Source organism: Cetorhinus maximus, chromosome 2 (assembly GCF_964194155.1).
Source record: "Cetorhinus maximus chromosome 2, sCetMax3.hap1.1, whole genome shotgun sequence".
In the NCBI taxonomy this organism is placed as follows: domain Eukaryota; kingdom Metazoa; phylum Chordata; class Chondrichthyes; order Lamniformes; family Cetorhinidae; genus Cetorhinus; species Cetorhinus maximus.
In genome coordinates, this window is record NC_135880.1 from 169,321,371 (window position 1) to 169,346,867 (window position 25,497).

Here is a 25,497-nt window from a genome sequence, read left to right on the forward strand (position 1 = left end):
GACACATTATTTGAATCTCTCAATTAAGCACTGCTTAATTATTCATATCCATCCAATGAGCAGCACTCATCTTGGACACAATTAACGCCTATAGCCAATATTAAACAGGTCTATTAGCAAGTTTTTCAAGCAATGAAACAGTGTTTTTTATATTGAGCTGATCAGATAAATCAATATATCTAAAGGACCCAGTGTCGTATAAACATGGCTTAGTGTACCCAAAATCTGCCTTAACAGAGAAATGTGACCTTATCATCACGAGGCTACATTAGTATCCAGAAAGCTTATTGCTTTTATGATTTTTGCCAAGCAATATGCTCCACTAACAAATGAAAAAAATCCCACTCCCCAGCCTCTCTGTCCTGTGAACTGTAAGAAAGCTAGACTGATAAATTAGTATCAATAAGAGTTAAACTTAGACCTTTATTTATACTATTGGGCCATTTCATTGGCGATCATAACTTCTGCCCAGAGCTGTGAGCAGCCATTAGGAAGAAAGACTTGCATTTTTCCAGCACCTTTCATGGCCTCAGGGCATCCCCAGGCGCTCTACAACCAATGAAGTATTTTTTAAAGTGTGATCGCTGTTGTTATGTAGGAAATGCTGCAGCCAATTTAGGAATATAGGGCAGGATTTTACGCGTCGGCGAGCAGGGTGGGGGAACGGGGCCCGCTCGCCGATGCGTAAAATGACGCGGGGTGATGTCGCGGGGAACTCCCAACGTCACCGCGCCCCATTTAAATTTTCAGGAAGGCGGGGGCGCAGCGAAATCAGCTGTGCGCCTGCCGACCTGTCAATGGCCAATTGAGGTAATTGATAGAGGTAATTAAGTAATTAAAGGACCTGCCCATCCAAACTTAAGAGTGGGCAGGCCAGGAGCCCTGGCGGGAACTAGAAAAAAACATGAAACCCCATCCACGGGCGGGATGCGGTTTCATGTAATGTTTAAAAAAATTTAATAAAGTTTTTGTACAAATTATGGACATGTCCCAACTCATGTGACATTGTCACATGAAGGGACATGTTAGGGAAACTTTATTTTTCTATTTTTAGGTTTCTTGCATTTACAGCCGATGTCCCTGAGGCTGCACTTAGCCTCAGGGAGATGAGTGAGCTCTTTCATGCGCATGTGCGAAAGAGTGCACTCTCGATTTTAGGATTCCCCCTCCCTGCCCGTATAGGGAGCACATAGTGCTTCTGTGCAGACGTCACACTGGACAGGCCTTAATTGGCCTGCCCATATAAAATGGCGCTGCATCCCCAACTGGGAGCGCCAATTGGAAGCGCGCCTGTGCGTGCTTGCCATTCAACTTCACCCCTGACGGGGGGGAAATTCAGCCCATAGAACCATAGAAAGTTACAGCACAGAAGCAGGCCATTCGGCCCATCATGTCCGCTCTGGCTGGAAAATAAAAAAAATTAAAACTAGCCGCACATTCTATCCCCACCTCCCAGCATCTGGTCTGTAACCTTGCAGGTTACAGCACTTTAGGTGCAGGTCCAGGTACCTTTTAAGTGAGTTGAAGATTTCTGCCTCCACCACCAAACCAGGCAGTGAATTCCAGACACCCACCATCCTCTGGCTGAAAAAGTTTTTCCTCATGTCCCCTCTAATCCTACTACCAATCACCTCAAATCTGTATCCCCTGATAATTGACCTCTCAGCTAGGGGAAAACAGATCTTTCCTGTCTATTCTTTCTAGACCCCTCATAATTTTGTACACCTCAATTAAGTCACCCCTCAGCTTCCTCTTTTCCGAGGAAAACAATCCTAGCCTACCCAATCTTTCCTCATAGCTGATATTTTCAGGTCCTGGCAACATTATTATAAATCTCCTCTGTAGTCTCTCCAGAGCAATTATGTAATTATGTCCTTCCTGTAACATGGCGACCAGGACTATACACAAAATTCCAGCTGTGGCCTAACAAGCATTTTAAACAGTTTCAACATTACATCTCTGCTTTTGTATTCAATACCTTGTCCAATAAAGGAAAGCATCTTTGCCACCTTATCCACCTGCCCTGCTACCTTCAGGGACCTGTGGACATGCACTCCAAGGTCTCTCACTTTCTTTACTCCTCTCAATGTCCTTCCATTTAGTGTGTATTCCCTTGATTTGTTTGCCCTTCCCAAATGCGCTACCTCACATTTTTCTGGATTGAATTCCATTTGCCACTTTTCCGCCCAGTCACCAAACCATATAATCCTGGAAACAACAGCTATCCTTTTCAGTATCAACTACAAAGCCATTTTTCGTGTCATCTGCAAATTTCCCAATCATGCCCACCCCCCACCCCCCCAACATTTATATCCAAATCATTAATATATACCTCAAGCAGCAAGGGTCCCAACACCGAGCCCCGTGGAACACCACTGGAAATGGCTTTATTTTCGCAAAAACACCCATCAAATATTACCCTTTGTTTCCTGTCACTGAGCCAATTTTGGATCCAACTCACCACCTTCCCCTGTACCCCATGGGCTTTTAAATTTCTGCCCAGCCTGCCATGTGTGACCTTGTCAAACCCCTTATTAAAATCTAAATAGACAACTGCAATATCAATCCTCCTTGTTACTTCCTCAAAAAATTCAATTAAATTAGTAAGGCATGACCTTCCACTATCAAAACCATGCTGACAATCCCTGATTAATCTGTTCCTTTTCTAAGTGACAATTTATCCTGTCTCTCAGAATTGATTCTAATAATTTGCCCACTACCGCAGTCAGCAGCCTGGGAAACAATCCATCTGGCCCTGGTGATTTATCCACCTTCAAGGATGTCAGTCCCTCCAGTACTTATTCTCTCATTGTGCTTATTGTATCTAATATTTCACAATCCTCTTCTTTAACTAGAATGTCCGCATCATCCCTCTCCTTAGTGAAGACAGAGACAAAGTACTCATTAAGAATCCTGCCCACATCTTCTGCATCCCATAACTACCTTGAACATCTCTGAAATGCCCTAAACAAAAACAGAATTACCTGGAAAAACTCAGCAGGTCTGGCAGCATTGGCGGAGAAGAAAAGAGTTGACGTTTCGAGTCCTCATGACCCTTCAACAGAACTGAGTAAAATTAGGAGAGGGGTGAGATATAAGCTGGTTTAAGGTGGGGTGGAGGGGTCGGGGGAGAGAAGTTGGGGGCGGGGGCGGTGTGGTTGTAGGGACAAGCAAGCAGTGATAGGAGCAGATAATCAAAATATGTCACAGACAAAGGACCAAAGAGGTGTTAAAAGTGATGATATTATCTAAGAGAATGTGCTAATTAAGAATGGATGGCAGGACACTCAAGGTACAGCTCTAGTGGGGGTGGGGTGGAAAGACTGACAGGGCATTACAGGTATAGATTTAAAAATAATGGAAATAGGTAGGAAAAGAAAAATCTATATAAATTATTGGAAAAAACAAAAGGGAGAGGGAAGAAACGGAAAGGGGGTGGGGATGGAGGAGGGAGTTCAAGATCTAAAGTTGTTGAATTCAATATTCAGTCCAGAAGGCTGTAAAGTACCTAGTCAGAAGATGAGGTGCTGTTCCTCCAGTTTGAGTTGGGCTTCACTGGAACAATGCAACAAGCCAAGGACAGACATGTGGGCAAGAGAGCAGGGTGGAGTGTTAAAATGGCAAGCGACAGGGAGGTTTGGGTCTTTCTTGCAGATAGACTGCAGGTGTTCTGCAAAGCGGTCGCCCAGTTTACGTTTGGTCTCTCCAGTGTAGAGGAGACCGCATTGGGAGCAACGAATGTAGTAGACTAAGTTAGGGGAAATGCAAGTGAAATGCTGCTTCACTTGAAAGGAGTGTTTGGGCCCTTGAACGGTGAGGAGAGAGGAAGTGAAGGGGCAGGTGTTGCATCTTCTGCGTGGGCATGGGGAGGTGCCATAGGTGGGGGTTGAGGAGTAGGGGGTGATGGAGGAGTGGACCAGGGTGTCCCAGAGGGAACGATCCCTATGGAATGCCGCCAGGGGGGTGAAGGGAAGATGTGTTTGGTGGTGGCATCATGCTGGAGTTGGCGGAAATGGCAGAGGATGATCCTTTGAATGCGGAGGCTGGTAGGGTGATAAGTGAGGACAAGGGGGACCCTATCATGTTTCTGGGAGGGAGTAGAAGGCGTGAGGGCGGATGCGCAGGAGATTGGCCAGACACGGTTAAGGGCCCTGTCAACCACCGTGGGTGGAAAACCTCGGTTAAGGAAGAAGGAGGACATGTCAGAGGAACTGTTTTTGAAGGTAGCATCATCAGAACAGATGCGATGGAGGCGAAGGAACTGAGTTTTGAAGGTAGCATCATCAGAACAGATGCGACGGAGGCGAAGGAACTGAGTTTTGTAGGTAGCATCATCAGAACAGATGCGAATTTATATAGATTTTTCTTTTCCCACCTATTTCCATTATTTTTAAATCTATACCTGTAATGCCCTGTCAGTCTTTCCACCCCACTCCCACTAGAGCTGTACCTTGAGTGTCCTGCCATCCATTCTTAATTAGCACATTCTCTTAGATAATATCACCACCTTTAACAGCTTTTTGACCCTTTGTCTGTGACATCTTTTGATTAGCTGCTCCTATCACTGCTTGTTTATCCCTAGAACCACACCGCCCCACCCCCCCCCAACCAACTTCTCTCCCCCACCCCACCCCCCCCCCCCACCACCTTAAACCAGCTTATATTTCACCCCTCTCCTAATTTTACTCAGTTCTGTTGAAGGGTCATGAGGACTCAAAACGTCAACTCTTTTTTTCTCCGCCGATGCTACCAGACCTGCTGAGTTTTCCCAGGTAATTCTGTTTTTGTTTTGGATTTCCAGCATCCGCAGTAGTTTTTTGTTTTTATCTCTGAAATGCCCTACCCTTTCCTTAGCTATCCACTTGCTCTTAATGCACTGATAAGACATCTTTGGGTTTTCCTTGATGTCACCTGCCAATACTTTTTATATCCTCTCTTTGTTTTCCTAATTTCTTTTTTTTACTTCATCCCTGTACTTTCAATGCTCCTCAAAGCTTTCTACAGTGTTAAGCTTTTTGTGACTGTCATAAGCTTTCTTTTTTTGCTTTATCTTACCTTGTATGCTTCTGGATAACCGGGAGCTCCAGGTTTGGCAGTACCACCCATTTTCTTTGTGGGGACATGTCCACATTGTGCCCATAGAATCGCACTTCTGAAAGCCTCCCACTAATTTCTCACTGATTTTCCTTTAAGTAGCATATACAGCCTATTTTCACCAGATCACTTCTCAGCTTCATAAAATTTGTCTTACCCACTAGAAATATTACTCCTGTTCTATCTTTCTCCTTTTCTATGATGATGCTAAATCTAATTGTATTATGGTTACTATCTCCAAAATGGTCACCTACTGCTACTTAATCCATTTGCCCAGCTTCATTTCCTAAGACCAAATCTAGAATTGCAATCCCTAAAGTTGGGCTTGTTACGTGCTGGCTGAACAAGTTTTCTTGAATGCAGTTCAAGAATTTTGTGCCCTCTGTGTCTTTCACACTGCTCATCTCTCACTTGGTATTAGAGTAGTTGAAGTCCCCAACTCTTATTGCCTTATTGTCTCTGCACTCAAATTTTGTCCACATATTTGCTCCTCTATTTCCCTCTCACTATTTGGGGGTCTGTGGTACACTCCAAGCAGTGGGGTTGCCCCTTTTTTATTTCTGAGCTCAACCCAAATGGTCTCATTTGATGATTCATTTAATATATCATCCATCCTCACAGCTATAATTGATTCCTTAACCTATAATGCTCCATCCCCACCTTGTTTTACCCCCCTCTCTATCCTGCCTGAAAACTCTATATCCAAGGATGTTGAGCTACCATTTTTGCTGCTCTATAAGCATGTTATAGCATTAATATCATGTTGCCGTGTGTTAATCTATGACCTTAGCTCATTGGCTTTATTTGCTATACTCCTTGCATTTATGTATATACCTTTTATCACTGCAAAATTCCTGTGGTGTACACTTTTTAACCTTTGCTTCTTCTGCCTTTCAGGGTCACTCGCTAATTATCTGTCTTCTGTTCCTTGCTCTGAATTTGTCCTATCTGAATCTGCCCTCTGGTTCCTGTCCCCTGGCCAATCAGCTTTAAATCCTCCCCAACAGCACTCGCAAACCTTCCCGCGAGGATATTCATCCCGGTCCTGTTCAGGTGTAGACCATCCAACTTGTACAGATCCTACCTTCCCCAGGACCGGTCGCCATGCCCCGGAACTCTGATGCCCTCCCTCCTACACCAGCTTTCCAGCCATGTGTTCTTTCACTATTCCTATGCTCACTAGCATGTGGGACTGGGAATAATCCTAAAATTGCTGCTTTAGAGGTCTTGCTTTTCAATCTCCTTCCTAGCTCCCTAAAATCTGCTTTCAGGACCTCATCCTCTTTACTACTTAAGTCAGTGGTGCCAATGTGGACCATGACCTCTCATGTTCTAGAAGAATGTCCTGCAGCTGCTCTGTGACATCCTCGACCCTATTACGAGGGAGACAACAAACCATCCTGCAGTCACATCTACAGCTACAGAAACACCTGCCTGTTCCCCCAGATAATGAATTCCCTATCACTAATGCCCTTTTTTTCTTCTTCCTCCTCATCTGTACAATTGAATTGTCCATGATGCCACAAACTTGGCTGTGACTACACTCCTCCGAGGAACCAATGCCCTCACTCATATCCAAAATGGAAAACCAATTAGCAATCGGGTCTCGAGGGGTCTCCTGTACTACCTGCCTTGTTCTCTTGGACTGCCTGGTGGTCACTCGTTCCATTTCTGCCTCCATGCTTCTAAGCTACAGTGTGACCACCTCTCTGAACATGCTATCCACATATCTGTCAGCCTTGTGGATGCACCATTGACTCCAACTGCCACTCGAGCTCCAAGACCCAGAGCTCAAGTTTCTGCAGTTGGTGACGCTTCCTGAACATGTGGTCGACTAGGTCACTGGTAGCATCCACAACCTCCCACATGCAACAGGATGCACATTCCACATGACTGATCTGGCCTGCCATGCCTAAACTTTACTTCTCTTATGTTAACTTTATTTTACTACAGTTTACTCATATTACTTTATTTTACTTGGCCTTGACTTAATTTTACTTCCCTCTTGCTTGTGTTTCTTACTTAAATCTAAGTAGCTACTTTAAAAATGATATGTTTTTATAAATTTCAGCTATTTAAAAACACTCCCAAACAGCAGTTTCTCACCAACAAATGAACTTATGGTTTCCTGTGATGTCATTCTGCTTTCTTTCTGAAAATCAGTCAGGTCCCGAGTAGGTCTGGTCCGATTCTTTCTGCTCTCTGTAGGTAAGTGAAGGCCCCAACCTCACCCACTGTTTTATCTGCTCCCATGCAGAGGCGCCTCCCACAGGTCTGGTTTGCTCTGCTCCCCATAGGATGAGATTTAAAGCTAAACAAGCAAAATATATCCAGCAAACAACCACTTATTTGGTTTCCTGTGATGCCACACTTTGATTTCTGTCAGACAGTTGCTGCTCTGGGGAGCACAGACTGGACAGCTCTTCAAACTGATGCTGACTGCCTCTGAGTCTTCCTTTCTGACGCTCCTAACTTGGCACAACCAGGTCCCACCAACGGCAATGTAATAATGGCCATGGGCAGCATTTTTACCTCGTCAAACGAGCAGGCCCAGAAGCGGCTGTGGAACCGGCCATCGTCCGCGATCGGGCCCCGACCGCGGTTTCACACTGGCTGGCCAATTAATGGTCAGCCAGTGTGAATCGCACGCTGAAATGCCCGGTACTGCCCGGGTCAGGGGGTGGGGGGGAGGTTGGCGAGGAGGGCGGACAAGCACGTGGGTGCGCTCAGTGAAAGCTCCCTGAAAGCACAGAGATGCCTCAGGGAGCTGAAGATTTTTAACATTAAAAATAAACAATCGAAAAATAAAGAAAACAGGTCCCACTCACGTGACTCTGTCATGCACGTCCACCAACCAAAATAACGTGTGAGTGCGCGATGATGTCGGGATGCTTGGCTGACGTCTGCTCGGCTGACGTCTGCTCGGCTGACGTCTGCTCGGCTGACGTCATCGTGCGCTATTTTACACCCATTCGGGTCGGGCATGCGCCCACCCGAGGATGGAAAATTTCTGTCCCATCTGTTAGTAATATTGGTCAAGAGATAAAACAAGGGATAAAAATGGCCATGAAATTTGCCCTACTCTTCTGTGAAATAGTGCAGTGGGATCTTTATCATCTATCAGAGTGAGTAGGCCGGGCCTCAGGTTAACATCTCGACCAAAAGATGACACCCATGACACTGCAGCACTTCTTCTCGCGTGTCAACCTCGGCTTTGTGATGAGGTCACTGGTGTGAGACTTGAACCGGCAACCTTCTGAGTCAGAGGTGACAATTCTGCAAACAGGGTGTTGGCTAAAACCAAGATGATACATTAGGTACTTGATGAAAAACAAATTTAATTTTTTGCTGGCAAAAGAATATATGAGGCAAACCCAACTCATTGTGGTGTAACTCTGTGTGATGTTATATTGGGTGGAATTTAATGCCCTCCCCTGTGGCGATTATAGGGGTGGCAGTAGAGGAGGGGGGGTCATTTAATCAGGCAGGATTGTCATGGGCGGAGACCCTGCAGCTTTCCTGCCCCCACCCCGATTATGGTGGGAAGGCCCATGGACGGCCTTCCTGCCCTGCCACCAATTGAGGCCAACCAATTGAGGCCATGAATTGGGCACTTAAGGACCTCTTCCCACCACTGCTGATATTAATCTAGTGGTGGTTGCAGGACTCCCCATGCAAGGTGCATGACAAGCAAATCTGTGCAGGGTTTCTTTAGGAGTCCCAGCCAGAGTCCCTTATTCAAAGACACCCAGTACCTGATCAAAGTACACAGCACTGAGAGCCACCCTGCTGCCCTTGCTACTGAACCCATTCCACCACAACCCCAGCCCATGACCCTTTCCCGCATCACTCGCCTGTGTCCTGGTATCCAGTGATGACCCTAGGCTTTGGGAGGGTGTTTTATAACAGCTGCAGCCACTGCCTCCCCAGCCTCTGATTGGCTGGCAGCTGTTGGCGTGCAGGACTTCCGCTCTCAGGGTCATTGATTCTGGGGAAGGCCCGCCACTGTCCAATTAAGTACCTGAGTGGCATTTCATTCAGTCGGTCTTCCCTAATAGAGACAACACAGGGTGCCCATTGGCTGCGAGACCCCTGTTGCCTCCATAACATACAGCCGATTGAGTTTGTTACTTTGAAGTGCATTCAAGGTCCATTCTCTACCTTCAATCAATTGTTATATTGCAGCTCTATGTGAGCTCTTGTTCTATCTAGTCTCCTTAACTGAACAAGAACAAAAGCAGGGTAACCTGATGCCAGTCCTGAACAAATCTATTTACTATGGGATTGTCTCACAAAAGTATGGAGAGGGCAACTAAGGGTGAATAATTAAGACAGAGTCAGTGGTGATGGAGTAGAGGAATTTGGAAAGGGCTTAACTTTGATAGGCTGGTAGGAAGTACATGTTCATTGAACTAGAAGTGTTGCCCACATATCTGTGCAGGCTGAAAAAAATAGGCATCCAAGGCCCAAGCTTGAAATAGACATTAGGACCTTAGCACATCCAAGTAATGGGCCTCACACCTATTTGAGGCCTGTTCTGCTATAACAAGTTGTTTGGGATAACCAGGTCTACATGTGGCCGAACAAGGCCTGCTGCAGGCCACAACCAACAAAGCAAGTACTTTAATCTTCCTAACTGGAGGTGGGGCTGTGAGGGGCAGGTATTCTCCTCCTTGCTACACATTTAACATGCAGACGGCTGTTGGTCACTGTCCCCCACACCTTTGAACTCTGTTGCTCATCCATGCTCCCTCCCCCACTCCCAGTTGATTACCACCCCTCACTTCACGATCTCGGTCTCTACCCTCCCGATGACCAGAAACTGCTACCCATCCTTACCAGTCACCAGCACCCTCCCTCTCGATCAATTCTATCTCCTCTCCCAGTCGTGGTCCTTCTCTGTGGCCCTTCCTCACTTTCCTGTTACTGTCTTCTATGAACTTACCTCAAGTACAAATACTGGCATCAGCTTTCTTTTCCAGTGGTCCGCAGAGTTTTCCTTAGCTCAGTGGCCCAATGATAGTGAGTGGCCAATATGAGGAGAACCTTGGGGCCTATTCATTCAGGCATAGCGATGGTTTCATTTTTGGCCATTGACTGAAATAGGGTCACTTACATAGCAGGATAACAAATGGTAGTTGGGCTGTATAGAACTATTTGCAAGGTCATTCAGTTATTTTTACATCGGGTCCATTTGTCAGAGATTTTTTTTTGATTCAGTGACATAAGCTTGAGGGCAGAGAGCAAAAGAAAATAGTTTCTTGGTTCCTGTGTAATTGCAGCTTGTGTCCGATGAAACAATCGTAATTCAGTGAAAATCTTTTCTTGTGCCATGTTGGGAAACAACCATCAATTAACATCAAGGTTGGATTTCAAAAGTGACACTACAGTGATTAATCTGCAATAAAGAGCAGTATAACTGGCACTTTTGCATAACATTAGGCAACATTTTACATTCTGTTTTGTTTGCATTTCATGAAATCACAACACTCTAAACCATTAAAATGAATTGACAGTCAAAATTGCCAGCTTACACCCCATTGAAAGGGAATGACAGAGACTCAGAAAGTCAATCTGGTCAGTCATGTGACTGGGGGCACAACAATCTCAACACCATTACCAAAGACCAAATCGCTATCTGTTTTATTAAACATTCATCCACCGGATCAATTTGCGTGTAAAAGAAGCACTTAGCCTTGGAAATGGGACGCTGAAACATTGTGCAATAGAGTTCAAGCTTCAGTCGATAATACAATTACATTCAGGCATCACTTGTGGTGACTGATAACCAATGTTGAAAGTGCCAGTCTTTGATCAAATCCAAGCTATTAATAGCACAGGTTTAAAAGATATAATCTGTTCAGTGATTGCTGACTTGTAACCCAGAAATATATGTATCCAAATTTAAAAAAAATAGATGATTGGGCAGCATTAACATCTGTAGCATTTTATCAGCAATCTGTTGACAGTAAAATATCATCATTTTACGCTCTCTTGGTTAATGACACCTGGTGATCAAATCAACGATGCTAAAGCCAATTTCAGACCTCTGTGGCTTTAATTCATTGCATTCTTCACACGGGGTCCCAAAGTGTTCTATAGCTGATGAAGTACTTTTGAAGTGTAGTCACTGCTGTAATGTAGGAAACATGGCAGCCAAATTGTGCACAGCAAGCTCTCACAAGCAGCAATGTGATAATGACTATACAATCTGTTTTTGCGATGTTGAATGAGGGATGAATATTGGTCAGGACATCAGGGAGAACTCCCCTGTTTTCTTTTGAAATACTGCCATGGAATCTTTTGCATGGCAAAAGATACCTGAGATGACAGACATTTCATCTAAAAGAAGCATCTCCAACAGTGCAGAACTCCCTCAGTAATGCATTGGAGTGTTCCCCCAGTCTCCTGTGCTCAGGTTTCTGCAGTGAGACTTGAACCTGAAACTTTCTGATTCAGAGTTAAGACTGCTACCCACTGAACCACAGCTGACACCTAAATATGAAGTTAATTTATAAACCTGCATTTTATGAAAGTTGTCTTGCAGCCTAAATAATACATTAGAATTGGCATATTAATGCAGTTAGCAGGCATCATCTAGAAAGTTTAATTTGCAGTACACTTGACATGAATTTGACATGTCAAGGCAGACAGGAGAAAGAAAATTCTTTGTGGATCCATGTCACTGAGTCCCTGCTCCTTTTTCCATCTGTATTAAGCCCCTGATAGATAAATAAATGAGCACGTTTTAGTGAAATAGTGAAGATGGGGGCCATACCAGGATTGGTGACAAGGTTGGGAGAGAATAGGGGTATTAGTGAAAACTAAGACAGGAATGACATTGTTGAGGGAATGTTCTTCTTTTTAATGGAATTTATAAAGCTAAAATACTTGGGACGGGATTTTCCAAATTTTCTGGAAAATCCCGGCCTTGATTGCACTATCAGTGGGAGAGTGTAATTTCTGCTGTACGAAGATATGACAATTTCTTGCACTCACAAGCATGGAACTGGGTTTTAGTTCTTCATGGGCTTGTTTGTTTGCTGTGTATCTTTGCTATGCTTCGTTCATTTCCTTTTCCAACAGTGCACCTTTACCTCACGTGTTTCTGCATTTAGCCTAGTTTCACTCACCTGCGTGGTACGGGTTTCCACTTTGTTGAGATTGTCAAGTCTTGTTCACAGAGAAACATGGCTGAAGTGGTGTCATCACAATGCACCAGAGAATGTATGTGTTTGTGACACATGAGGTATCACCATTTTGTGGGCTAGGCTTGGTGGAGTAAAGGGTGTTTTTTTTTTCCAGTCTGGTGCTGTTAATATGTATCACAAATTCCCCACCAATAGCATGATTTCTCAAAGCACATTTCAGAACTCTGAAAAAAATACTGCTGCTTTCATTTTAAGCCTGTGGCGTGTCAATCAAAAATCTCTTTTCCTCTCGATACCTCATGGTAGTGGTAAGACGTGCATAGACTTCATTCCCCACCCCGAGTTGCTGTTACTCAAATTTCAGTTTCAAAACTTGAAGCTTCTTATCTGTTTGATCTTTGACCTCAGCATGTGTTAAAGATCCAGTACATCCACTGAAGTTATATGCTATATACTGCCTTGGTATCTCACTTATTTTTGATGCAACTGCATAAAACACAAAGCTCTGATTGAACATTCTCCAGTTCCTCCGACAGTTATCTTCCTGGGACCAGGTTTTCAGCTCATGCATAGTAAATGGACAAAAAAAACCTCTAGCGTTGCAGTCTCATCGTGCTTGGCTGTTTCAGCATGCTCGTTCGAGTTGTATTTTCAGCAGTTCCTTGTTCTGACACTGTAAGATGCTCATGTTCATGGATAATGGAGCTATATCTGCTTTTGTTTCAATCAAATGTTATTCTAGTACTCACAGTGGTCCACAATACTACCTTCGGCATGTGTTCTGCTGCTGCTGTGCATTCATAGCTTGCTCCTTTCATCATGTGGTGCTGAAGCCTTAGGCCTTCTTGGCACTTGAGTTTATGATGCATGCTAAATATGGCCTGCCTGCACCCCTACTGTGAAATATGTACATTCAGAGCCTGAAAATGTACAAGTGAAGACAAGGCCCCAGGTACATTCAGAAGGCATAGAAGGTCTTGTCTCTTAAGCTGGGCCCAGGGTTGCCACCTCTGATTGGACAATATATGACCTTCTACCTCCAATCGTGCCGCCCCCACATTCATTGTTTGGTTCCCCCAATATGCCCATACTCACAGAGCCCCGTTACTCTCTGCCTGTCTAACTCCCCCATAAGATCATAACTCCTATGATCTTATAATTAATAAACACCATTGTTCAAAATGTCATGAAAGTATAATAATTTTCATAATTTTTTTCCCTGGTTTATTGTAAAGTAGGTTTATGGGGCAAGTAGTGGGTCTGTCTGTGTGTGATTTAATTACATTTAAAGTCAGATAGGCTGCAGGCTGCAGGCTTTGACTCATCAAAAGAAGCTAGGTGCTTGGTGTGCTAATGAGTAAACATGGAGGCTGGCTTAGCATAGAGGATGTGAAGGGAATTTGCATTTTTTAGATAGATGAAAGGGGTTTTAGTTTGTTTACAAATAGCCAGACAAGCAAAGCTAAGGAATGTGTTTATTTTTCTCAAGGGTCACTGATAATAAATAGTAGCAATATGAAAGTTTTTATATTGTGAGGAAGATACAGTTTCAAAGAAATATGAAACAATCAAATTTACATATTAAAAGGGAGAGAAACTTATATAAAGGAGAATGAGGCTTTGTGTCAGCGGAAGGCAAGGTAAGATCTAACAGAAGTGTGTGAAGTAGCCTTAATGAAGCCTCCAGTATTTGTGCATAAGCCAGCAGTCTACTGAAACTGAAACTGAAGGAGAAAGCAATTTGGAATTCCACTGCCCAGAGTATTGTGCTAATTGGCTGGGTCTGTTTAAGATCTAAAATCTACTTTTGGACCATTGCCTTAAAGGGGGTGAAGCTGGAGTCAGGTTAATTAGGGATTTTAGGAGTTATTATAGGTAGTAATTTGTATCTAAGGGCAGAATTTTATGGCTGACTTGCGGATGGCGGAGCCCGCACGTTGCGCGCTGACGTTGGGCGAGAATCCTGACATCAGCGCGCGGCATCGAGATATTTAGCTGGGTGGGCGCGCCATGAAGCACAAAGCATGCCTGCCATTAATTAAAGGCCTTGTTAAGGCCCTTAACTTGGCAATCGACACCGAATTTAAGGAGCCCGTATGATCTTTGGCTCAGCGCACGGGCACAACGGGCAGGCAGGTAAGTGACTTTTTAACAAACCTCATCCACGAGCGGGATATGTGGGCTCAGAGGAGTTGTTAATGTTTTATCTGAAGTATTTATTGCAGAAAGTGTTTTAAACTTGCCTGTGTGAGTGTTAGCAGTTCAGATCGATTTCCAATAGCTTTCTCTGTACTTTGAAGCTTCAGCTCACCAGTCTGCAAACAGTAATCTTTATTGGGCCTGAAGCTTTCCGGAGGCTTCCATTTAACCTGGGTATGGGTTTCGACATCTCCACTGGAGGCAGCTCCTCTGAGGAGGAAGGGAGGGATAGAATAAGGAGTGGACAATCAGCCTCCAGGGAAGCCACCTTTGGGAGGTCAGGCACAGGCACAAGGGGCACAGGGCCAGGAGGTTGTCCAAGGTGGAAGAGGCTGCAGAAGATGCCACTATCCTGCTGCCAGGCTATACAGGTGGCGAAGCAGCTACCTCAATATGACTGTGGTGCACTGGGCTCCGACTGTCAAGGGAAACAGTCAACTGCATCTGTCAGATGATTGGCCCTGAGATCTCCCCTAACTGTGTGAGTGGACACCCCATGCCAGCGGCTCTGAAGGTCACAGTTTCCCTCCACTTCTATGCATCTGGCTCCTTCCAGGGATCGGTGGGTGATCTTTGCAGTGTCTCCCAATCAGCTGTCCACACTTGTGTCCAGCAGGTTACAGACGCTCTGTTCAGACAGGCATTGACTTTCATCCACTTCCGCTGCGACCAGGCAAGTCAGGCACAGCGAGCCAGAGGCTTTGCGGCCATTGCTGGCTTCCCCCATGTCCAGGGTGCAATAGACTGCACACATGTGGCCATCAAGGCGCCAGCAGGTGAGCCCGGTGCCTTTGTCAACAGAAAGGGCTTCCACTCCATGAGCGTGCAGATAGTGTGTGATCACAGGATGCAGATTCTGCAAGTTTGTGCAAGGTACCCAGGCAGCTCCCATGACACCTACATCCTCAGACACTCCCAGGTGCCGGAGCTCTTCAGTGCTCCGGCTCAGCTGGATGGTTGACTGCTGGGTAACAAGGGCTATCCCCTCAGAAGGTGGCTCATGATGCCTCTCCGCCATCCAAGAACAGAAGCTGAGGAGCACTACAATAGGAGCCACGGCACCTCAAGGGCTGTGGTGGAGAGAGCCATTGGTCTTCTCAAGATACGCTTCCGATGCCTGGACCGCTCAGGGGGCGCACTCCAGTACCCCTCAGATCGTGTCTCTGTGATAGTGGTAGCATGCTCCGCTCTGCACAATCTTGCGCTGGAAAAGGGGGACGCAGTTGACGATGAAGACCTTGACACAGTGGATGAGGCTGCACATGATGAATCCAGCAATGGCTCAGAGGATGAGGAACAGGGCAATGATGAGGGGCAGCACACCGACCCGCTACTACACCAAGGAGGCAGGGATACCCTGGACAATTTAAACCAACAAACCTTCAGCTAGCTCCACACACATGGATCTGCAGGACCAGCATTGCCTGGTGCTTCCACACATGGCACTTAGGTGCTACATCTTCCACGTCATCAGCTGCAACTAAGGGCTTAGTACAGAAACATCAATGTCCACTCAAACACTCATGATTTGTCTGTGGAACATACAAATGCAGCAAAAAGGAAACACCCTCAGCCATGGTCACAAATGTGGACTTTATTGCCACCAAAATAAACAACAAAAGTCACTCTGACGCAGATAATGAAACATTCCCTAATCTAGGGCCAACACAAAATCACAAGTGACAAACCCGTGGAGTGCCTAACATGCCTTATGCTTACATTTTCGGGTGCTACGTCTAGGTGCCGCCCCATCGCTCGGAGTGGCTTCTGAGACAGCCTGCTGACTCTGCTGTCCTGTTGGCGTCGATGACCTTGGCGGGCGTCCTCTGGCCCATGGAGCCTGTGATGGCTCCGCCTGGGAGGGAGTGGCCAGTTTCAGAACTGGCACCTCCCCAGTTGTCGCAGCCTCAACGGATGCAACATTCACTGGCAGAGGGGCGGAGGAGCTGCTGCCCTCATCCAGAGCACCCTGAGAGGAGCTCGCAGCGACAACAGGCAGCTGCTGCGCTGACGTGAGGTCACATTGGACCTCCCTGCTCACCGCAGATGGATGGGCACCGAGCTGGGACATTTGGTGCCCAGAACATCTCCCACATTGCCAATGACCACCTGTGGCGATTAGCGCTGTGAGGGCTTGCAGGTCAGAGCGTAACCCAATCAGATCATTCTCAATCTGCTGGAAGCCCCTCTCCATGAGAGTCGCCAATCTCTCAATGGAGGAAGCCTGAAGCTCTGTCCTGAGGTTCATGCCATCACTGACACTCTGCGTGGACTCCTCCACCACAGAGACCAAGTGAAACGCACCTTCATGCAACCCTGCCAGATGCTCCCGTGAATCCTGCCGCTTGTCCTGCAGCTGCTGCATGGCTGACATCTCCAAAGGCACATCATCACTGCCCGACTCAGCATGTGCCTGGTCCCCTGCAGTCCTCCGGCTGCTGGCGCCATCGGCGCTCTCTGTCCATGCCATCTCCTCCAGCAATTGTGAAGTGCCCTCTCCATTGTGGCCCGGGACACTAGCCAACGTTATAATCCCCACCGATGTAGTAGTCGCTGTGCTGGTGCCTGACTCGCTGAAATGTTGTGACGCAAGTTGCAAGTGTTTGCCCTCAGGTGTGGAGGGGGGGCTCTAGAATTGTTGCTGGTGGCCATGCGGTGGTGATGCTGAAATTAACAACAAGGACAGTGTATCAGTTAGCGTTGAGTCAGTAACACCATTCATCCTTTCCCCCCCAGGCTCATAATGTGCTCAACCTTCAAGAACCTAAGGAGACGAACATTGGTGGGGTGGTAAATGTCAAGAGGAGGCCCAACATTACACGCGCATACAGACAGGCTGGTCAGATGGCCTAAGGAACGCCACATGGAATGTTATATGGATAAGTGTGCGGTTAAGCACTTGGGCAAGACAAACAAGGTACGGGAATACATGAGTAATGGTAGGACCGTGGGAAGTCACGACGATTACGGAGACCTAGCTGGGCAGACCCGTTAAGGTAGCAGAACAGGAACATAATGTGTTTAACAAGGTCAAAGCAAGACTTGCCTTTATTAGCCGAGGAATAGAATGTAGGAAAAGGGAGGTCATGTTGCAAGTACAGAAAACGCTGTCGAGGCCACATCTACACTTCTGCGTTCACTTGTGACCTGCACTTCATGGGAGGGGTGGCATTGGAGTGGAGAGAGTGCAGAGGTTCCTGACCAGGATGCATGCTGGCCTGGAGAGTTGGAGTCATGAGGAAACATTGCAAACACTTGCAACATTTGCCGTGGAGCACAGGAGATTGACAGGTCACATTATTGACCTTCATACCGTTATGAGGGGCATAGAACGGGTGGACACAGGGCAACATTTCCCCTTGACGCAGGGATGACTAACCTGGTGACATTTATTTGAGTGCCATGAGGTTAACAGGTGAGGTGCTGAGGACCTTTTGTTCAGAGTAATGTGGGACGCACTGGCTGAAAGGGTGGTGGAGGTACAAAGCCTCCTCAGATGCAATAAGTCTTTGGATGTGCAGCAGCGATGCCATGGCATGTTAGGCCATGGGGATAGTGGTCACAAATGGGATAAGGCGACTTTGGAACGGGCTAGAGACGCGCATCCTCAAGGGGCCGAGGGACCTTTAGTGTATGACCCACACGTCTGACTGTATTAGTGTGTGTATCCAGTTTGTGCATTAACGATTGCAGCAGTCATCAGTGCTTTGGATGATGGGAAGACAGAGTGGATGGGACTGTGGGCCTCAAATACCTGGCCGCTGCACCCCAGCCTCGCCAACACATGCTGACCTGGCCGCCTGCCTCCTCCCCAGCTCCATGGCCTGCTCCTCACAAGTGGTGAGGTGCTGCAGCACGGCGTGCCCACCACCAGTCCACAGACATTCCTGGCTATTGTTCTGTGTTTTTGCCTGCAGAACAGAGAAGAGTATTTATTGGGGCTGATCGCTCATATACTCTGCACGCGCACGCCATACCCCAACCACAGTGTCCCATCTGAGGCCTCCAGCAGCTCCTGTCCACACTACTGGTGATCAGTCCCCAGAAGACAGTACGGCTGCTCCCAACCCCCTCTCCTAATGGCCACCTTGGACACATTCAGCATCCATCACTTTGAATAACATATGGGCCTTAGCGCCCATGGCGAGGAGGCGCAACTAGGTGCGGCACCGAGGCCAGCAGATGGCTCTTGGCCACGACACCTTGAGGCTCTCCTTCCACCATCTCATCACCATCAATAAGACATGTGTTGGAGTTCTGAGTATGTGTCTAGCTGCCTCCCCTGCAGGTTGCCCCCAGATTACTCAAATGCGACAAACACCAACATATGCTGCGGGGAGAACCCATCTTCTCATCAACCACTAAGGTTGATGTAAGCATGGTCACTATCTGTTTGCCCACCCAACATGCGCCAAATGCCCAATGCAGTAAGAACACCAAGACGTGGGGGCTCAAAGGCTAAGGCTACCTGCTGGGTAAAATGGCCAAGGCTGACATGGTACTCACCCTTCCAGAGGGCAACAAATCATTGAAGCGCTTGCGGCACTGGGGTCCCTGTGCGCCGCATAGCATCTTGAGAGCTTTCTGCCTCTTCCACCTCCTGCTACACCTGCCTGGTCACGTGGGGGGCCCTCCTCCTCCCATCCTCCAGAAACAACACCTCCCGATGATTTGGCACCTCTTCCAGGAGGACACGCAAGGCAGGCAACGGAGAACCGAGGGGCACGTTGGCCCCCCGTTGGCCTACCTTTCAGCCTGCCCCCCTCTCCTCCTCCTCTGCCCTCACCTCTTCTGGAGCCCGGTCGCTGGCCATGGTGAACAGCCTAAAGAAGGCTGTCTGGCCTTTCTTTATACAGACTTTCGGTTCCCCATTGGAACCAGCAGTTTGAACACGCTGGCCGCAGATTTGAATTTCCCGCTGAACATGGGAGTCTGAAACGCACTGGGCGGGCCTTAATTGGCGCGCCTGCACAAAATGGTGGCGCGGCCCGTTTAGCTGGCGGGGATCGGCTCCCCGCTCACCGCCAATTGGGTCAGGCCGCCCGCCCAACAATCACAAAATTCAGCTCTATGTATGTGCTTGAAATCTCTTTTGTTAATAAATAGTTTAATTTAGTTCTTTTTTAAATGTCTAAAAGTCTTGGTGGGCTTACCATTTCTGAATTCAGTGCACACATCTCAAAATAAATACCACTTTTAAAACCATTGTGTTAGTGCAATCAAGTCTCCCTCATGAATTTGATCCACCTAGCACACGTCATAAAAAAATTAAAAGGAAAAAAAAAACAATTGGTTATTGCTGCTCTGATTGTTCTCCAAGGTGCTGTTTACATCAGTGTATTGGAGACTAGTCCTCAATTCTTGGCAAAACTAGGGCAATCCTGGAGAGTTGGTAATGCTATCTGTGCCCTACAGTTAAAGCTATATACCTTCTCCACTATTCAGTAAAGATCATGGCTGATCTGAATGTAACCTCAACTCCACATTTCCACCTACCCCCAATAATCTATTACCCCCTTGCTTACCAAGAATACATCCATCTCTGCCTTAAAAATATTCAAAGACTCTGCTTCCACCACCTTTTCAGGAAGAGAGTTCCAAAGACCCAAGATTCTCGGAGTGAAAAAATTTCACCTCACTTCTGTTTTAAATGCGCGACGACTTATTTTTAAACAGTGGCCCCTAGTACTATATTCTCCCACAAGAGGAAACATCCGCTCCACGTCCACCCTGTCAAGACGCCTCAGTATCTTATATGTTTCAATCAAGTCACCCGTTACTCTTCTAAGCTCCAGTGGATACAAGCCTAGCCTGTCCAACCTTTCCTCATAAGACAGCCCTCCCATTCCAGGTATTAGTCTAGTAAACTTTCTCTGAACTGTTTCCAATGCATTTATATCCTTCCTTAAATAAGGTGACCAGTACTGTACACTGTACTCCAGATGTGTCTCACCAATCCCCTGGATAACTGAAGCATAACCTCCCTATTTTTTTGGAAAAAGCATCCCTCCTTATTTGTAGGTTCTAAGGAAGAGGGAGGCTAAGTGTGGGAAGAGGCATGCCAGACACTTATACCCCTAGATAGGGGTTGGCAACCTTATTTACCTTAGGACCATTTTTAAAAATAAATGCCTAAAATGAAAACTATTAAGAGCCTCAAGGTGAAAATTCAGCATTATCAAATCAAGTGCTTGGCAAATTGCCAAGTGTTTCTGGCAGAATGCATAATTTGCATATGTAAAAAATAAAATGCATTTTTAAAAAATTTACTCTTTCATGGGATTGGGCATTGCTGGCACGGCCAGCATTTGTTGCCCATGTCTAACTGCCTTTGAACTGAGTGGCTTGCTCAGCCATTTCAGAGAGCAGTTAAGAGTCAACCACACCACTGTTGGTCTAGAGCCACATGTAGGCCAGACCAGGTAAGAATGGCAGACCCCTACCCTAAAGGACATGAGGAAACCAGATGGGCTTTGACAACAAAAGTTGTCATGCTCACTATTGACTGAGACTAGCTTTATATTCTAGATTTCATTCAGTGAATTTATAGCCCACCAGCTGCCATTGTGGGGTTTGAACCTGAGTCCCCAGAACATTGGCCACTGCTAGTCCAGTGACATTACCATTACGTCACTGTCTTCCCCAATTAAATGTACAGGCCTGTTTTTCCTCTCAGGCTTGGGAAACATTATAAGGTTGGGAGTCGCAAATGAAATATGAAGGAGTCACATGTGGCTCCGGAGTTGCTGGTTGCAGACCCCTGCTCCAGGAGATAATTGAGGATCCATCCATACACTTGCCCAGCACTGAGTAAAGGTCTAGACATATTGCACTCAGACATATCAAAAATCAGCCATTAGAATTAGAGAGTAAGTTTAACCTAACTTGCTGGGCGGCAATCCTATAGGATCGGATGGAAGGCCAGGTTTATACCTTGTTCAATACTGCTGTCCACCAACTTCAAAGTAAGGTTAAACCAGCATTGCATCCCATCTCATCAGCTTCCCAACTGCCGTGTTCAATTGTTCTGTGCTTGGTTGTGATTGGTAACTGAACTATTCTCACAGTACTTGATTGGTTATGCCTGGGTGTTGACTCAGAGCAATGAAACCGGACACCACAGAAGCTATTGGAATCTCAGCTGTGAGGATGAGTGTAGACGATTTGTGATTGCAGAGGTATTTCAAAACGAGTGTAAATAAACCTGTTACACCAGTGTCATATCTGCATTGCTCTGAGGCAAATCAAATATATAAAATACACAACATCAACAGCCAGGATAGGATAAAATATTCACCTATACTTCAACAAGAAAACTGACACAGAGATTTGTACCTCTCTTTTTACCAAACCTTTTCCCCATTTCAGCAGTAGGGACAAGGTCTCTTAAAGGGACCATTGCCTCTCTTTTATATTTCAGGATCACTTCCATGCTGAATCTCCCCAGCTTTTTTGCATCAATACATCACAAAGATTCAACAAGTGAAATAATACCGCACTTTTAATGTCCAGCCATTGAAAGAAATGGTGTTGATAGTACGAGGCAACTGGTTCTTTACTGGTCAAAGCATATATTTCAGAACTGTAAAGTTGAACTGTTAAGCACAGAAATGTCACATAGCTTTCATCATTTTGGACAGCCCTAATACACAGTTGTTCAATGGCATGAATTTGACAGCTGCCACTTTCCTCGTTTTCTTGCCAATTGCTAAGAGAGACCAGGCTACAAGTAACAGCTGATTAAAGATTAATGAAGTAGGGCACTGTGAATAAATAAGCTGCAACCACATTCACTAAATACAGTGTTGATGAGAAGCTGTGGAAATTCAGTCCATCAAGTGTGGAGCACAAATATCCACAGCGTCTTCAGAAGGAAAGATAATCAGTGTGTCTCAAAAGCCTTTACCTGCCGCTGGAAGTCCCAGGAAGGCTTACAAATAGTTTGTGCCCTGAAATGCTAACCAGGTACTCAATATTAAAGCAATCTGAATGTTGTTAGTACAGGAAAACCTATAAGTAATCCGATAGTGGAAGTATAAATGAGCCACCACTGCCCGGTAAAGGGAAAATGCTCATTTATTTTGATAAGGGAGAGGGCGAACTTATAAGCGAGTAACATTTTAAAGCAGAGTGAACAAAAGGTCTCTGTCACTAGAAAAATGTATCAATGCATGCATTACATAAATGGAGGCATCATCCAGTCCATGTTCTATTTATGTTGTTTCTCACCAGAGCAGAAAGGATAGACTACATTTTCTGATTGGCAGCATCAGTGCTGGTAGGGGAGGTGCAAAAAAGGAGATGGGAAGGAAGGGAGAACGGTTGGCAAATTGCATTAAATACCTGATTGCTGCAAGTCCGGTCATAATGCAACATGTAAGGCCCAGCGCAGTGGGTAGGCGGGAAGACTGGAAAGTGAGTGAATGAAATCCTCAATGAAACAAGCAAAAGCTTCGCTACAGTGTAGAAAGAATCCCAATGGGTTGCAGGTAAATGTACGTTCAACTTCGCATGAAATCAGGTGGAACTGCTGTACAGTAGACTTATTGGTATCAAGTGGAAATTGCAGTGAACTCCCAATATCACAGAGATTGAGAACCAGTGTTAAAAATGGAACCAGTGATTTTGTCAAATTAAATATTAAAACTGATACATTAGTGCAGATTTCTGTACTAGTTATTGTGGTCACTTTTTGAGCAAGGTCTTTTCACTTGTGGTGCAGAAAGAGTGGCGTCTTTAAGATCTTGAGGGGTCTTGACAGGGTGGACGTGGAGAGGATGTTTCCTCTTGTGGGAGAATCGAGAACTCGGGGGTCACTGTTTAAAAATAAGGGGTCGCTCATTTAAGATAGATATGAGGAGAATTGTTTTTCTCTCAGGAGGTAGTGAGTCTTTGGAACTCTCTTCCGCAAAAGGCGGTGGAAGCAGAATCTTTGAATATTTTTAAGGCAGAGCTAGATAGATTCTTGATTAACAAGCTGGTGAAAGATTATCGGGGGTGGGCAGGAATGTGGGGTTGAGGTTACAAACAGATCAGCCATGATCTTACTGAATGGTGGAACAGGCTCAAGGGGCCGAGTGGCCGCCTCCTGCTCTTAGTTCGTATGTATGTTCATCTGCTCCTGGTAAACTTAGCATCTAACCTGCACCATTGGCTCAATCCAAGCTATGCCTTTCGAATGAGATGTTAAAGCAAGTTCCTAGTTGCCCTCACAGTGAATACAAAAGATCCCTTGGCATTATATTCAAGAAGAGCAGGGGCATTAAAATGAACTCTGGCTCAGAATTAATGAGCTGGAGTCCGAGCTCCGGATGCTGCGGCACATATGGGAGGGGGAGAGTTACCTGGACGCTTTGTTTCAGGAGGCGGTCACAACCGGTTGATTAAGTACCTCAAGTTCGGTCAGTGGCCAGGGTCAGCAGGGTGTGACTGCAAGTGAGGCAGGTAGAGGGATCCTGTGTTCAGGAACAGAGGAGACTCAGCTCTTGACCTTGTCCAACAGGTACAAGGTACTTGCTCCCTGTGTGGATGAGGACCAGGGCTGTAGGGAGGATGAGCCAGCTGACCATGGCAACGTGGCACAGGAGACCGTTCAAGAGGGGGAGCAGAAAGACAAGTGGTAGTTGTAGGGGATTCTATAATTAGGGGAATTGACAGCATCCTTTGAAAGCAGGATCGAGAGTCCCGCATGGTATGTTGCCTTCCCGGTGCCAGGGTGAGGGACATCTCTGACCGGCTTGAAAGGATAATGGAGAGGGAAGGGGAGGATCCAGTTGTTGTGGTCCACGTCGGGACAAATAACATAGGTAAGATTAGGAAAGAGAATCTGTTTGGGGATAATCAGGAGCTAGGAACTAAATTAAAGAACAGGTCCTCAAGGGTTATAATCTCCGGATTACTACCCGAGCCATGTGCAAATTGGCATAGGGACGCGAGAATAAGGGAAGTAAACATGTGGCTAAAGGAGTGGTGTGGGAAACAGGGGTTCCATTTCGTGGGGCACTGGTATCAGTATTGGAATAGAAGGGATCTGTACCGTTGGGACGGTCTCCACCTGAACCGATCTGAGACCAATGTTCTAGTGAAAAGGGTAAATAGGGTGGTCAACAGGACTTTAAACTAAAAAGTGGGTGGGAAGGAAAGGGTAAAACTCCAAGAAGTATGACTAATGGGAAACAAAGCAGCAGGTTAGCACGTGGGGGGGTGGATTCAACTTCATGGAAAATTATGAAAAAACTGAAAAGAAAGGAGAGCCCAGGAGAGACTATTAAAGTGCACAGAACACAAAAAGGACAGAGTGTTTGGAAAGGGCTAGGAATCTAACTTCAAGCACATCAGATAAAGGGACAACAATGAGAAAGGGGACGGGAAATACAGGACTGAAGGTGTTGTATCTGAATGCACGCAGTATACAAAATAAGCTAAATGAGCTTGTGGCGCAGATTGAAATTGGCAGGTATGATGTGGTGGGCATCACGGAGACATGGCTGCAAGGGGATCAGGACTGGGAGCTAAATATCCAAGGATATACATGCTATCGAAAAGATAGGCAGGTTGGCAGAGGGGGTGGGGTTGCTTTGTTAGTAAGAAATGAAATTAAATCGATAGCAAGAAATGACGTAGGGTCAGATGATGTAGAATCTGTGTGGGTAGAGTTGAGGAACCGCAAAGGTAAAAAAACCATAATGGGAGTTATGTACAGGCCTCCGAACAGTAGTCAGGATGTGGGGCACAAGATACACCAGGAGATAGAAAAGGCGTGTAAGAAAGGCAAGGTTACAGTGATCATGGGGGATTTCAATATACAGGTAAACTGGGAAAATCAGGTTGGTAGTGGATCCCAAGAAAAGGAATTTGTGGAATGTCTATGAGATGGCTTTTTGGAGCAGCTTGAGGTGGAGCTCACTGGGGAACAGGCAATTCTAGATTCAGTGGTGTGTAATGAGGCAGATTTGATAAGGGAGCTTAAGGTGAAGGAACCCTTAGGAGGAAGTGACCATAATATGATAGAAGTTACCCTGCAATTTAAGTGGAAAAAGCAGGAATCAGATGT